The sequence below is a fragment of the Orycteropus afer genome, unplaced genomic scaffold (assembly GCF_000298275.1).
Source record: "Orycteropus afer afer isolate SDZICR_OR568_19922 unplaced genomic scaffold, OryAfe1.0 scaffold00105, whole genome shotgun sequence".
NCBI classification, from domain to species: Eukaryota; Metazoa; Chordata; class Mammalia; order Tubulidentata; family Orycteropodidae; genus Orycteropus; species Orycteropus afer.
Window position 1 is genome coordinate 3,566,239 of NW_006921692.1, and position 13,812 is coordinate 3,580,050.

Consider the following 13,812-nt stretch of genomic DNA (forward strand, 5'->3'; position numbering starts at 1 on the left):
TCAATCTCAACTACGTTAGGGCTTAGTTCTTTGGTGCACAGTCTAAAACTAAACATTTTAAAAATTGAGATAAATTTCTCCCTGAATAAGCTGTGTGTTTCTCCTTTTTTAAATGGTACCATTGGAGTCACCAGAACTCAGAGTCTTAGAAACATCTATACTTCTCCCATTGCTTTCATCTTACATATGCAGTTTGTATAGTAATACAAATCCTTTTAATCCTTGCTCTAATCTTTCTCTTGGCTCTGTGCATTCCTTACTGCTATGAATACACTAGTTCCACAACTAGTTCCATAGTCATATACTTCCTGTTCTCTGTGTTTCTTAGCTCCCATCTCATCCACATACTTCCACAAACTGTCTCTTCATTCATTTTCCTACAGAGTTGGTTTTTACATGGCAATCCTCTGCTCAGAAGCCTATATTGACATACAATTTATTAGTAGATAAAATTCAGACCCCTCAATCTGCATCAAATTGCTACAATAATCTACTTCCACAGCAATCATTAAATTTTATTTTGTACCTTTCTTCTTTTCCATCAGATTTGGTCACTTCCTCACAGACACAGCCTATTCCTTCTCTACCTTGAACTTTTACTCATTCTGATACTTACCCTGATTGCTTTTCCCTCTTTCCTTCTAACATATAAATTTGCCTCACTATTCCACTATAATTATATATCTTTAATTTTAAATATTTATTATTTCCTATTATAAATGATGCTATGAAGAGCCTTTTTGGCATAAAATATTTGTCCTATTTCAGATGACTTCTCTATATTAAATGCATAGATATGAAATTATTGGGTCAAAATTTTAGGTCAAAGATATAAAAATTTCTAGTTAATTTTTTTAAATTCATTCTCAAATTACTTTCAGTAATGCTCTTACTAATTTATAACTTAAAACCAAGAACCTATAAGAAGTCTGTGTTTATTGAAACTAAACAGTCTAGGTTTTCCAATAAAGTTTTAAACTGTTACAAACACTGTAACTTCAGGTAAGTTATTAAATCTCTCCAAGCTTCAGGTTCCTCTGTAAAATGGAGATAATGAGAATACCCACCCCTTACATAAATGTACATAAAATTATGAAGATTTAATGTATGTAAAATTATTAGCACACTGCTCAACATGACACAGTCAACAAATGGTAGTTATTAGTTATAATTGCCTATGTATACAACTTCTATGTGTTTACTGTAGATGTCATACTTTTGCTTGCTAAAAGCAATCTCCCAAAGGGTTTATCTAATGTGAAGAATTTCATATATTAAAAAAAATCTGAGATGTAGATGCCCCCACAGGATAAAAATACTGAGATCAGTTGCCCTTGAGTCAACTCTGACCCATGGTGACCTCATGTGTGTCAGAGTAGAACTGCCCTCCATAGAGTATCCAATGGCTCACATTTTGGAAGTTGATCACCCAGCCTTTCACTGAGGTGCCTCTGGGTGGACTAACTTTCAATTTTTAGGTTAGTAACAAAGTGCTTTACTGTTTGCACTATCCAGGAACTCTGATCAAAAGAAAGTCTCCTTTAAAGTATGACAGGTTTCATTGCTATATCTATAGTGTTATCTAGACCATGTTCTTTCTTGCCCTTGAATAAATTCCAAACCAGCAGTGCTATCAGTTTTCATTTATTTCAATAGCTCTGTGCAGAAAAACATGCAGGTCTTATGGAACTTCCAGGAAAGTATAATGGGAGAAGATAGGGCAGACCGAGGTCTAAAGCTTTAGGCATTTTAGGAGATCTGTGGTAGTTAAGGTTATGTGTCAACTTGGCTGGGCCTGATTTGGACCAGCTGGGCATCCAGATGTAGTATTCCCCATGATGAGACTGATAATCAACTCCATGGTGGAATCTACTATGAGCAGCTGAGTAGCTGCCTTAAGGATGTGGTGTACTCCTGGTATAAAAGGGAAGCTTTAGGACTGGTCTGTAGCTTTTCACACACTTGAATTCTGCTTGTAGCTGAGTCATTATTCAACAGCCTTCCAAGCTGATTGCCCATCTTGAGACTCTTGATGGACTTGAATCAATGGCCTACCATGTAGTTTGGTAATATCGGGACTGTACTTTTTACTTGCCAACCTCAGGTTTGTCAGCCTCAGCAGCCAGCAGCTATCTGAGTGAAGAATGCTTCCAGCTTTAGTGGGCAGGAAGCAAGAGGCAGAGCTGAAGTTCAAGATTGAGGGGATTTCACCCAGTCCCTAAGCCTGGCACTTTGAACTTGGACTTCTAGCCTCCAAAACTGTAAGAGAATAAATTCCTGTTTGTTCAAGTCACCCATTTGTGGTATTTTCTGTTAGAACAGCACTAGAGAACCAAAATAAGAACATTTGTGGAAAAATAAGAAAACTTATTAATTAAAAATTGTCTGGTGGCATAGTGTCTAAGTAATTTGACTGCTAACCAGAAGGCTAGGATTTCAAACCCACCAGCCACTCCTTGGAAGAAAGATTGGGCAATCTACTTCCATAGATATACCACCTCAGGAACCCAAGGAGAGGTCGCTATGAGTCAGAATTGACTCAATGGCAATGAGTTTTTTTTTTTTTTTTTTATGAATTAAAAATTGTTAACCACTCTGCCAGGGCCATAGAGAAGGTTCATTTAAGGGAGAGGCCTTAAAGTTACATTAGCTTCATGGTAAATCAGCCCCTGCTTTTCAGCATGCTTCACCATGCTTTGTTGTTGTTGTTAGGTGTCTCAAGTCGGCTCCAATCAGAGACCCTATGTCCAATGGAATGAAACACTGCCTGGTTCTGTGCTAGCCTCACAATCCTTGCTATACCTGATCCCATCATTGCAGCTACTGTGTCAATCCATCTCACTGAGGGCCTTCCCCTTCTTCACTGACCCTCCACTTTAGCAAGTATGATAGCTTTCTCCAGAGAAAGGTCCCTTCTGACAACATGACCAAAGTAGGTCAGATAAAGTCTGGTCATTCTTGCATTCCAGCTGCACTTCTTCCAGGACAGAGTTTTTCATTCTTTTGGCAGTCCATGGTACTTTCAGTATTCTTCTCTAACACCACAACTCAAAAGCATCAACCCTTCTTCAGTCTTCCTTGTTCATTGTCAAGATCTCACAAGCACATGAAATGATTGAAAATACCATGGCTTGGGTTAGATGCACCTTAGTCTTCAAGGAGACATCTTTGCTCTTCAGCACTTGAAAGAGGTCTTTTGCAGCAGATTTGCCCAGTGCAATATGTTGTCATATTTCTTGGCTACTGCTTCCATTGGTGTTGATTATGGAACCAAGTAACATGAAATCTTTAACAACTTCAATCATTCTTCCATTTATTGTGATGCTACTTATTGCTCCAATTGTGAGAATTTTCATTTTCTTTGTGCTGAGATGCAATCCATACTGCTGACTGAAGTCTTTAACCTCCATCACTAAGTGCTTCAAGCCATCTTCACTTTTAACAAGCAAGATTGTGTCCTAGGTATATTGCAGGTTGTTAATGAGCCTTCCTCCAATCTTGATGCTCTTCATCATATAGTCCAGCTTCCCAGATTTATTTGTTCAGCATACAGATTGAATAAGTATTGTGAAAGGATACAACCCTGACACACACTCTCTTCCTGATTTTAAACCATGCAGTATCCTATTGTTCTGTTTGAATGACAACCTCCTGGTCTATGCACAGTTCCTGATGAGCACAGTCAAGTTTTCTGGTTCAAGTTTTCCCATTCTTCTCAATGTTTTCTATAATTTGTTATGATCCACAAAGTCAAATGCTTTTGCATTATCAATGGAACACAAGTAAACATCTTTCTGGTATTTGCTTTGAGCCAAGATCCATCTGACATTAGCAATGATATCCCTCATTCCACGTCCTCTTCTAAATCCAGCTTGCATTTCTGGAAGTTCTCTGTCAATAAACTGCTGCAGCTGGTTTTTGAATTATCTGCAGCAAGATTTTACTTTCATGTGATATTAACGATATTGTTGGGTAATTTCCACATTCTGTGGAATCACCTCTCTTTGGAATGGGTATGAATATGGATCTTTTCCAGTTAGTTAGCCCGGTAGCTGCCTTCCAAATTTCTTGGCATAAACAAGTGAGCACCTCCAGAGTGGCATCTGTTTTTGAAACATCTCAATGGGTATTCTGTCAGTTCCTGGAGCCTTGTACTTTGCCAGTTCCTTCAGTGCAGCTTCCACTTCTTCCTTCATTACCATTGGTTGGATCACACACCACTTCCCAAAATGGATGAACATCGACCAATTCTTTTTGGTACAGTGACTCTGTGTATTCCTGCTATCTTCTTTTGATGCTTCCTGTATCCTTCAATATTTTGCCCATAGAATCTTTCAATATTGAAACTCCAGGCTTGAATGTTTCTTCAGTTCTTTCACCTTAAGAAATGCCAAGCATGTTCTTCCCTTTTGGTTTTCTAACTCCAGGTCTTTGCACATTTCATTATAATAATTGACTTTGTGTTCTTGAGCTCCTCTTTGAAGTCTTCTGTTCAGTTCTTTTATCTTGTCATTTCTTCCATTTGCTTTAGCTACTCTCTGTTCAAGGGCAAGTTTCAGAATCTCTTCTGACATCCATTTTGGTCTTTACTTTCTTTCCTCTCTTTTTAATGACCTTTTGCTTTATTCATGGATGATGTTCTTGATGTCATTCCCTAATTCCTTTGGTTTTTTGTCACTGATGTTCAATGCATCAAATCTATTCTTTAGATGGTCTCTAAATTCAGGAGGGATGTAATCGAGGTCATATTTTGGCTCTCATGGACTTTTTTTCATTGTCTTCACACTTAATACATATCTTTTATACAATTGTTGTTATTAGGTGCCATCAAGTTGGCTCTGATTTGTAATGACCCTATGTATGTACAACAGAATGAAACACTGCCAGGTCCTGCTTCATCCTCATAATCTCTGCTATGCTTGAACCATCATTGAAGCCACTTTGTCAATTAATCTCTTTGAGGATCTCCCCCATTATCACTGACTCTCTATTTTACCAAGCATGATATCCTTCTCCAGGAAATGGTCCCTTCTGACAACATGACCAAAGTGATAAGATGAAGTTTGGCCATTCTCACTTCTAAGGAGAATTCTGGCTGCACTTCTTTCAGAACAGATTTGTTCATTCTTCTGGCAGTCCATGGTATTTTCAGTATTCTTCTTCATCAACACCACAATTCAAAAGTATCAACTTTTCTTTGGTCTTTCATATTCATTGTCCCATGTTCACATCCATAAGAGATGATTAAATATAAACTATAAATACTATATGATACCATGGCTTGAGTTATGTGTATCTTAGTCTTCAAAGTGATATCTTTGCTTCTTAACACTCTAAAGAAGTCTTTTGCAGCAGATTTTCCCAGCACAATATGTCTTCTGATTTCTTGAGGGCTGCTTCCATGGGCATTGATTGTATATCTAAGTAAAATGAAATACCTGATAATTTCAATCTTTTCTCCATTTATTGTGATGCTGCTTATTGGTCCCATTGAGGTAAGGAGAGCTCATGTATTAGAAGCTGCCAGGTCACATTCTCTTTTAAATTACCTTATTCCTACTAATGGTGAAGTAGGGACAAATGTAAGGAATGGAAGTTGCTGGTCATTTGTAAATTACTTAAATTACTCCTACTGAGAGGAACCAGAAAACTGGAATAATTGCAATTAGAGAAGTATGCAATTGCCAGACTGTTCCTTGCAGGTCCTAAGGTATCAACACAGGAGACTCTGTGATGGAGCCCCTTTTGATCTATAGATAAGCAGATGCCTGAATCTATCCTGAGGACCAGAACATCAAAAGCTGGGAATCCCAACCATGTGACTTGCCAGTTGTATAGCTTTCTCATTCTGTCCCCTATAATTGCTTTAAGTCAACAGGGAAACGTTAGCAGTCCAGCTAGTGTGCAGCTTAGTTTGCTGTCCCACTGTACAATCTCATGCAGTGTTTCATTAAAGCCTTGCTTTCTACATACCACTTACGTCTGTCTCTGCAAGTAATTCTTTCTGGCCAGAATATGAGAACCCTCTTGTCTTTTGTGGGGTCCACCTCTTATAACACAGTTGTGAGGATTTTTGTTTTCATTATGTTGTAGTGTAATCCATACTGAAGATTGTAGTCTTTATACAGTACTTCTCAACAAATATCTGTTGAATAAGAATTTGTAAATATTCACTGACACTTCAATATTGCATATAGATAAAAGTATTAGCTACAGTTCACAATGGTGTAGAAATATAAATATTCTGGCAGCATGCTAAATATAAAGGACAAAAATCCACCCTTGATTTTCCTCAGATATCTATTATAGTGCCTTGATATCGAAAGTACAAAGAGAACACACTAAACTCTAATAAAACTTGGAACTTCATCCCTGCTAGCCTCATAACTTGAGATTTTTGCTCACTAGGTGCTCTTTCTATGTTCTTACTCTCTAAAAGGTTTTTCTAGTGGAAATGAAGAAGTTGACTGTCAGATTTATTGTTAGAAGTAAAATTGATCACAGAATTTAGGATTATCAGTATTTTAATGGTTAAAAAAAGACTAGGTCTCATCAGGAACAAACTATTTTTTCAAACTCTTACTGATTTGAGGCAATTGAATATTAAGAATCTATAGATCATTCCCGGTGATTTAAGCCCTGTTACTAGAAATTACAAGAAAAACAAAAACTATTCCTATGCATTATGCAATTCAGAGAGGTGAAGAAGAGTTTTAAGCTTATATCACCAAAGAACAACAACAAAGTGAGGTGAATATTACTTACTGGTATATACTAAATGTCAATATTATGAAGCTCAAACTATTAAAATTGGAGAGGATCTGTTTCTTCTTCAGGCTGCTTCTGTTTTCTAAATGAAAAGATTCTTACTTTGTAAACTAGGGTTTCAACTAACTACTCTGCTAAAGTAACTGTGGCTTTAATTACTGCCTTCTGATAAAGTCCATCTCTTGTTTATGCCTTAACAGAAAGAATTTTAGTTAGTGTATGTATCTGTGTCTTCCACAACTATGGAACCTCTTTTACACCTGAATTCCCTGCTAAGGACTATTTAAGAACCTGGCTTCCTACTTCCTTTACACAAAGAACAAAATGTTCCAGGCAAGATAATTCTACTTAAGAATGGATAGATTCTCACATACTTAAATTCTGAAAGGTACAGGAGATGGTCTGCTTTAAACGACAGGTTGCCATGGTTACATTCTTCTGTGGCTCAGATGGGGATAGGGGCCAATTATCAAGTTTTGTTTGGTTGATTTTAAGTAGTTTGTTACCTGGATACTCAACAAATAAGAAAACTGGAGGGGAAAAAAAAAAAAAAAGACTGTTTTCTTCTTCCCTAGAAAGAAAACCATCATCTTAAGAGGGTGGGGGGAAATCTCTCAAATTCTAAGCAGCATGGTAAATCATTTAGTTCAGATAAAGACTTTCTAAACTGTTGACATTATTTAGAGACTAGCACAAAGCCTGTAAACCAAAATAGCTTTAGTGCTTCGAATTGAATTTTTTGTTAACTCTGTTGATCCTATAATACCAGATTTAAATAATCTCCCTCTGCCTTTTCAAATTTGTCAGGTGCTTTTCAATTTTGTGTGTGTTGTATTTTAATAGTTACTTCTTTTGTCAGTTTTGCTGCTTGGCCTTCCCCCTCCCTCCCTGGTGGAAGTGGGATAGTTAATTAATGATATTCCAGAGGCAATTTCTGGAGCAACTATTGGAGAAACCTTATTAATTAACAAAATGATAAATCCTTCACTCCAGCAGTTCTTTAGTGAAGTTCATCTGTGTCATTCAAATCCATGATTTTAAAGCATCTGCCGACATTTTTGTGAGGATGTTGGGCACTTAAGTCCGGATCTTTTATCAAAGGTTCCACAGCAAGCTGGAGAAGGAAAAACAAATAGTGAAATGGAGAAAGAAGAACTGGACAAAATTAAAATGCTATTCTGTCATTGTTAATAGTTCATGTGGGAAATGACAAGAGAGTGTTTTAATTTTGTCAAGTGTGTCTGCTACTCATTTCTTCCATCTCCTGCTTGTTATCGAAGTTTCAGATTAAATGTAAAGATATGAATGTATTGCCATAATAAATTTAAAAGTGGATATTTAAAGAGGAAAGATTTGAATGACACAAATGATCCTCAGTGTAGCAGTAAAATGGCTAGGATTTGCAGAAAGGTGCCACAGAAGTCAGAACTGACTGCTAGAATCTCCTTAATTTAAAAAAAAAAAAAAAAAAAAAAGCTTATATTTAAAGAGGAAAGATTTGAATGACACAAATGATCCTCAGTGTAGCAGTAAAATGGCTAGGATTTGCAGAAAGGTGCCACAGAAGTCAGAACTGACTGCTAGAATCTCCTTAATTTAAAAAAAAAAAAAAAAAAAGCTTGAGCTGCAAGACTCGGCATAGAAGGTATCTAATATAAAATTAGCCTTACTTTATTTACATTATTTATGCCATTTTAAAATAATTTAATAAAAGTGTTAGAAAATCTGATCAAACTGTATTTTTCAAATGTGAGGCAAATACTTAAACAATGGAAAAATAAGCTGTTAAATTTGGGCGGGAGAGGGAGGTAAGATTCCAGACAAAGTTAAAGCAGCACATTATTAAAAAAAAAAAGTGTGGATTTCTTTATATTTATAAAATACAATTTATATTTTGAAATTATATATTGTTAAATGAATAGTTATCTCAATGTAACAAACTGTAGAAATAACACTTTTTTAAGGATCCCTTGTTTTACTTACCATAAGGGGATCAGTATTTGTTTAGATATCACAGGAAAATCATGTCTACTGAAAGACTTTTATGGATTTTTCAGAACACTGTTATTCATAATAGGAGAAGAAAAAACGTAAGGAGTCATCTGGTTCCTATTACATGATGTATGATGAGGAGTCGGAGAGCAGGACTGAGAAGAAGCAATGGTGAGTTAAAATGCGGACATGAGGATAAATTCTTTGACATGATCCTGAGCAGACTTGACTTTTGTAATGACACTCAAACAGCAGATAACCCCGAAGGCAAACTGAAAAAGAAGAATAAGGTGGTCATGCCAGCAGATATGAAAGGAGATGAGTAAGCTTTTCTGAAATGTCTGAACCACTATTGGAAAGTTCATCCTTCAATTGTGACCACCACTTCTTTTTTCTTCTCATGCCTGTTGCCTCCCGGCTAATATCAGGATTCACTTTTGCTTATCTGCTTTAACACAGAAGATCCCCACTGAGGATAAAGTTGTAAGGATTGTAAAGATGAGGGAAAGAAAATGCATACAAAAATAGCAATGGAAGTTTCAGAATAATAACATGAGAAGGACCTTGTTTAAAATGGCTTTCTGATTTTATCCAAAGAAATATTACTTTTAAAATAGTACTATCTGTTTTGAGCTTAAATCAAGAGGGAGGAAATGGAAAAATTCTGCACAGAATCCCAGATCTAGTGTTTTGTTTTCAGTTGAGTATAGCTAGTAAATCTTAGGTGCAGTTCACCCCAGTAGTACGATACTTAAAAAATTACAAGACTAGTAAAGTTTATGATTTTGGTAGACTTAACCACTACTTAGGTAAGGAGACATTGTGGTGAATTTTAACAAATTACAAACAAATAGATTTTTGCTAATATGTTGAGTGCATGTAGTAGAAGTCCTATGAATTTGAACAATCAAATTTGATTATAATATAAAGTCAAGCAAATTCTAAGTTTCTTTACTTTTTTTATTAGCATAGTGCCTAAGGCATTTGACTGCTAACCAGAAGGCTGGTGGTTCAAACCTACCAGCCATTCCCCAGAAGGAAGGTTGGGCAATCTACTTCCATGCCGATACCACCTCCGAAACCCAAGGAGGCATTGCTATGAGTCAGGTCCAACTCGATGGCACATAACAACAACAACAACAGATATTTATTGGATACTTTGAATCCCTGAGTGGCACAAATGCTTAAGTATTCTACTCCTAACTGAAAGGTTGGCAGTTCAAACTCATCCAGAAGTACCTAGGAAGAAAAGCCTGGCAATCTGCTTCCAAAATGTCATAGCCTTGGAAATCCTATACAGTATAATTCTGCTGTGAAAAATATCAGGTTGTCATGAGTCAGAATCTATTCACTGGCAACTGGCTTGATCTGGTGTTTATTGAATGCATACTGCTACACTGTAAAATAATGGTAGTAGTGTTGTCAGAACCTGTAATGGTTAAGGTTGTACGTCAGCTTGGCTGGGCTATGATTCTCAGTGGTTTGGTAAATAAGATGTAGTCGTTCCCCATGATGATATAATATCATTACCTCCACGGTGAGAACTGCTATGAGCAGCCAATCAGTTGAAAGGGAGTTTCCTCAGTAGTGGGGCCTAATGCCAATATATGTGGCTGTTCCGGCAAAGCTCTGTGGCTTTTTGCTCAAACTGGATCCTGCATCTGGGTTATCATCATCTAACCTCCGATTCTTTGGATTTGAACCAGGACCCACCATATTGCCTGCTGATTTTGGAATAGTTGCTTTCCACAGTCTGTGAACGAGCAGCCTGCCATCTGATGTACTGATTTGGGGTTCATCAGCCCCTGCATCTGTCTGAGTCAGGAAAAGCCTCCAGCTGGATGTCTACCCCTGAACTAGGGACTTGCCAGCCTCTACAATCACATAAGCCATTTCCTCTAAATCTCTCTCTCTGTTTCACTGGTTTTCTCTTCTAGAGAACCCAGCCTAAGACGGAATCTGTCTAACTTTAGGGGGAATAATGAGAATCAAGATCAGCACAAAGTTGGTTCCTATGAGCTGGAGGTCAGATATACCTTCAGTCTCCAATCTTTTTACAATTCTGACAGTGGCTCTCCTCCCATGGCACTTTCTACATCTCTTCTGGTGTTGATAATCCCTTGCAATGGACACACAGTACTCACAGACCATACTTACATTTAAGTGGTATATATTAAGGCAAAGTTCAGAAGACTCCTCCAAAGAGGAGAGCACATCCCTCTTTTCTCCAGTGCAGGACAACTCCTCAGTCATGCAAGCAAGCAAGCTCTTCTCTCTGCCATGCACATCACTCTTGGCAGTACAGTCTTCCTCTCAGCTCCCTCAAGACAAGACTCCACTCCAACCCCCAACGACAGGCCTCTCTGCCATCAGTTCTGCTGCAGGGCCCCTTCCAGGCCTGTCACTACCAGCTATGTCACAAGACCCTTTCTGGACCTGTCACCATCTTCAATGTTTAGCCCTTGAACATGTTACAGCTCTTTTAGGATGTCCCTTGCTCCCAAGAGTCTCTCTCTGCTTCTTTCTTCCTTTTGCTTCTGTCTACTTCACATCTAAGAAATTTCTGTGAGATTGGCTGCAAATATACACAAACTCCTTACCAATTTCAAGGCATGGCCCTCTCACCAGGGCCATAGACTAATCAATCCCCTCTCAGTAGACCACAGACACTTCATTTGTATAGCAGGCTATAGTAACTTAATTTAAGTAGTCTATAGCCAATTTACTTGTATAGTATATTGACCAATATTGACCAGTCTCTGCAAAGTACGTACATGTAATAGTGTAGGCTGAAGCCCAGGGCCAGAGAAAAAAGTCTCAAGCCTTCAGTTGTTTTAAAACCTACCCAGGAAATGTCAAGCAACCTGGACAGAAGTAACAAACTCTCTGGGGTAGAAAACTAGAGCAAAGGTAATGCCTCAGTGCTTAGGGGATAATCTCTCAAGCTGTTTTCCAAAGAATAAAGATAAAAGGCTCCAGGCTGTTGTTATTGTTGTTGTTAGGTGTCCTTACATCAGTTCTGACTCATAACAACCCTGTGTACAACAGAATGAAACAGTGCCCAGTTCTGCACCATCCGCACTATCTTTGCTTTACTTGAGCACGTAAAGACTACATAAAAGAAATCTTTTCATGACATTCACAAAATGAGAAAATTTACTTTAAGGTGTGGCATGAATCTTGCATAAAATATATTTTAAACTGAATTTCCAAAATGTGGAGTTTTGCAGGGTCACAATTTAAAAATTGCAACAGAAGTGTACAGTCTATAAGTAACTAATCTTTCTCATGACAAACCATGGTACTGAATGATGTGCAGGAAAGGGTAGTGAGAATGTCTTTATCTTACCTTTTATTTTATCCAGCTCCTCAGTACCTCCAAGATCATGTACTGAGATATGAAGAAGCTTCTTACTCCTACACATAGGTCATGGGCAACTAAGATAACTGTCTCAAGTTTACATGCCAACCACTTTCTTATACCAGTCCTGCCTTATATCCCCTTCCCAAGGGCAAACTATATTCCTAAACCAAAGCCAAACCCACTACCATTGAGTGGATTTTGATTTTGATGGAAGCAGAGGGCATCATCTTTCTCCCATGGAGATGCTGGTGGTTTAGAACTGCTGACCTTTTGGTTAGCAGTTGGATACTTTAACCACTGCACCCCAAGAGCTCCTAGTAGACTATTCCTGTAGTTAGATGCTGTCAAGTGTGCTCTGACTAATAGTCACCCTGTAGAGAACAGAAAAAAACACTGCCTGGTCATGAGCCATCCTCACAATCCTTGCTATACTTGAGCCACTGCTGCAGCTACTGTGTCAATTCATCTTGTTGAGGGTGTACCTCTTTTTCACTGACCCTCTGATTTACCAAGCATGATATCCTTCACGAAGGAATGGTCCCTTCTGACAGCATGACCAAATTAGGTGAGATGAATTCTGGCCATTCTTGCTTTCAAGGAGCATTCCAAATACACTTCCTCTGGGACAGATTTGTTCATTCTTCTGGCAGTCCATGGTATTTCCAGCATTCTTCACCAACACCGTAATTCAAAGGCATCGATTCTTCAGTCTTCCTTATTCATTCTCCAGCTTTCACATGCATATGAAATGATTGAAAATACCATGGTTTGGGTTAGGTGCACCTTAGTCTTCACTGTGACATCTTTGCTTCTTAACCCTGTAAAGCGGTCTTTTGCAGCAGATTTGCCTAGTGCAATATGACGCCTGATTTCTTGACTACTGCTTCCATGGGTGTTGATTGTGTATTCAAGGAAAATGAAATCTTTGACTATTCCTAAAGACTTACAATTTCCCTCAGGCTGTGGAGGAAGAGATCTCACTTCAACATTCCTAAATTTCCTTGCAAATGTTAATTTTTATAGGTCTCTCCATTGTGTTTGTCAACTTTTTGTTCTACCTTTGACTTTCACTCCATTCAGTCCAGAAGAGGAAGGCTTTCTGGCTTTCTCTTCCTCAATGGAAAGAACTTACTCCTTTTCAGTTTCACTTCATTCTTCCACTTTTCCGCTAACTTAAAATGCATTTTCCAGATTCTTACAATCCCTTCAAACCTGGTGTAAGCTTCCCCAACACCTTTCTGACCTCATCTCCTACTAATTTTCTTCTTGCACTTTATGGTTCAGGTACACGTGTTCTTTATTATTTCTTGAATATACTAAGGGAGTAGTTGCTATTTTCTTATTATTGGTAGTATTTTATTTATTGTGCACATTTTCTCCTTGTTTCTTATTAAAACAAAGAAACAACAACAACAACAACAAAAACTCACTGCTGTCGAGGAGGTCCCGATTCATAGCAACCCATCCTTGGGTTTCTGAGGCTGTATCTCTACAGAAGTAGATTGTCGAATCTTCCTTCCAAGGACAGAATCCATTTTTCTTTCCCAACATTGTGTTTTGAAATTAAGTAATGTGTCTTTTAACTAGGGTTATGGAATCTATCATAATATCAAAGTTATAAATTCAGTAAAGTCTATTTACTCCTATCTCTTTTATGTTTGTTGTATAGATATACTTCTCTTTATTAA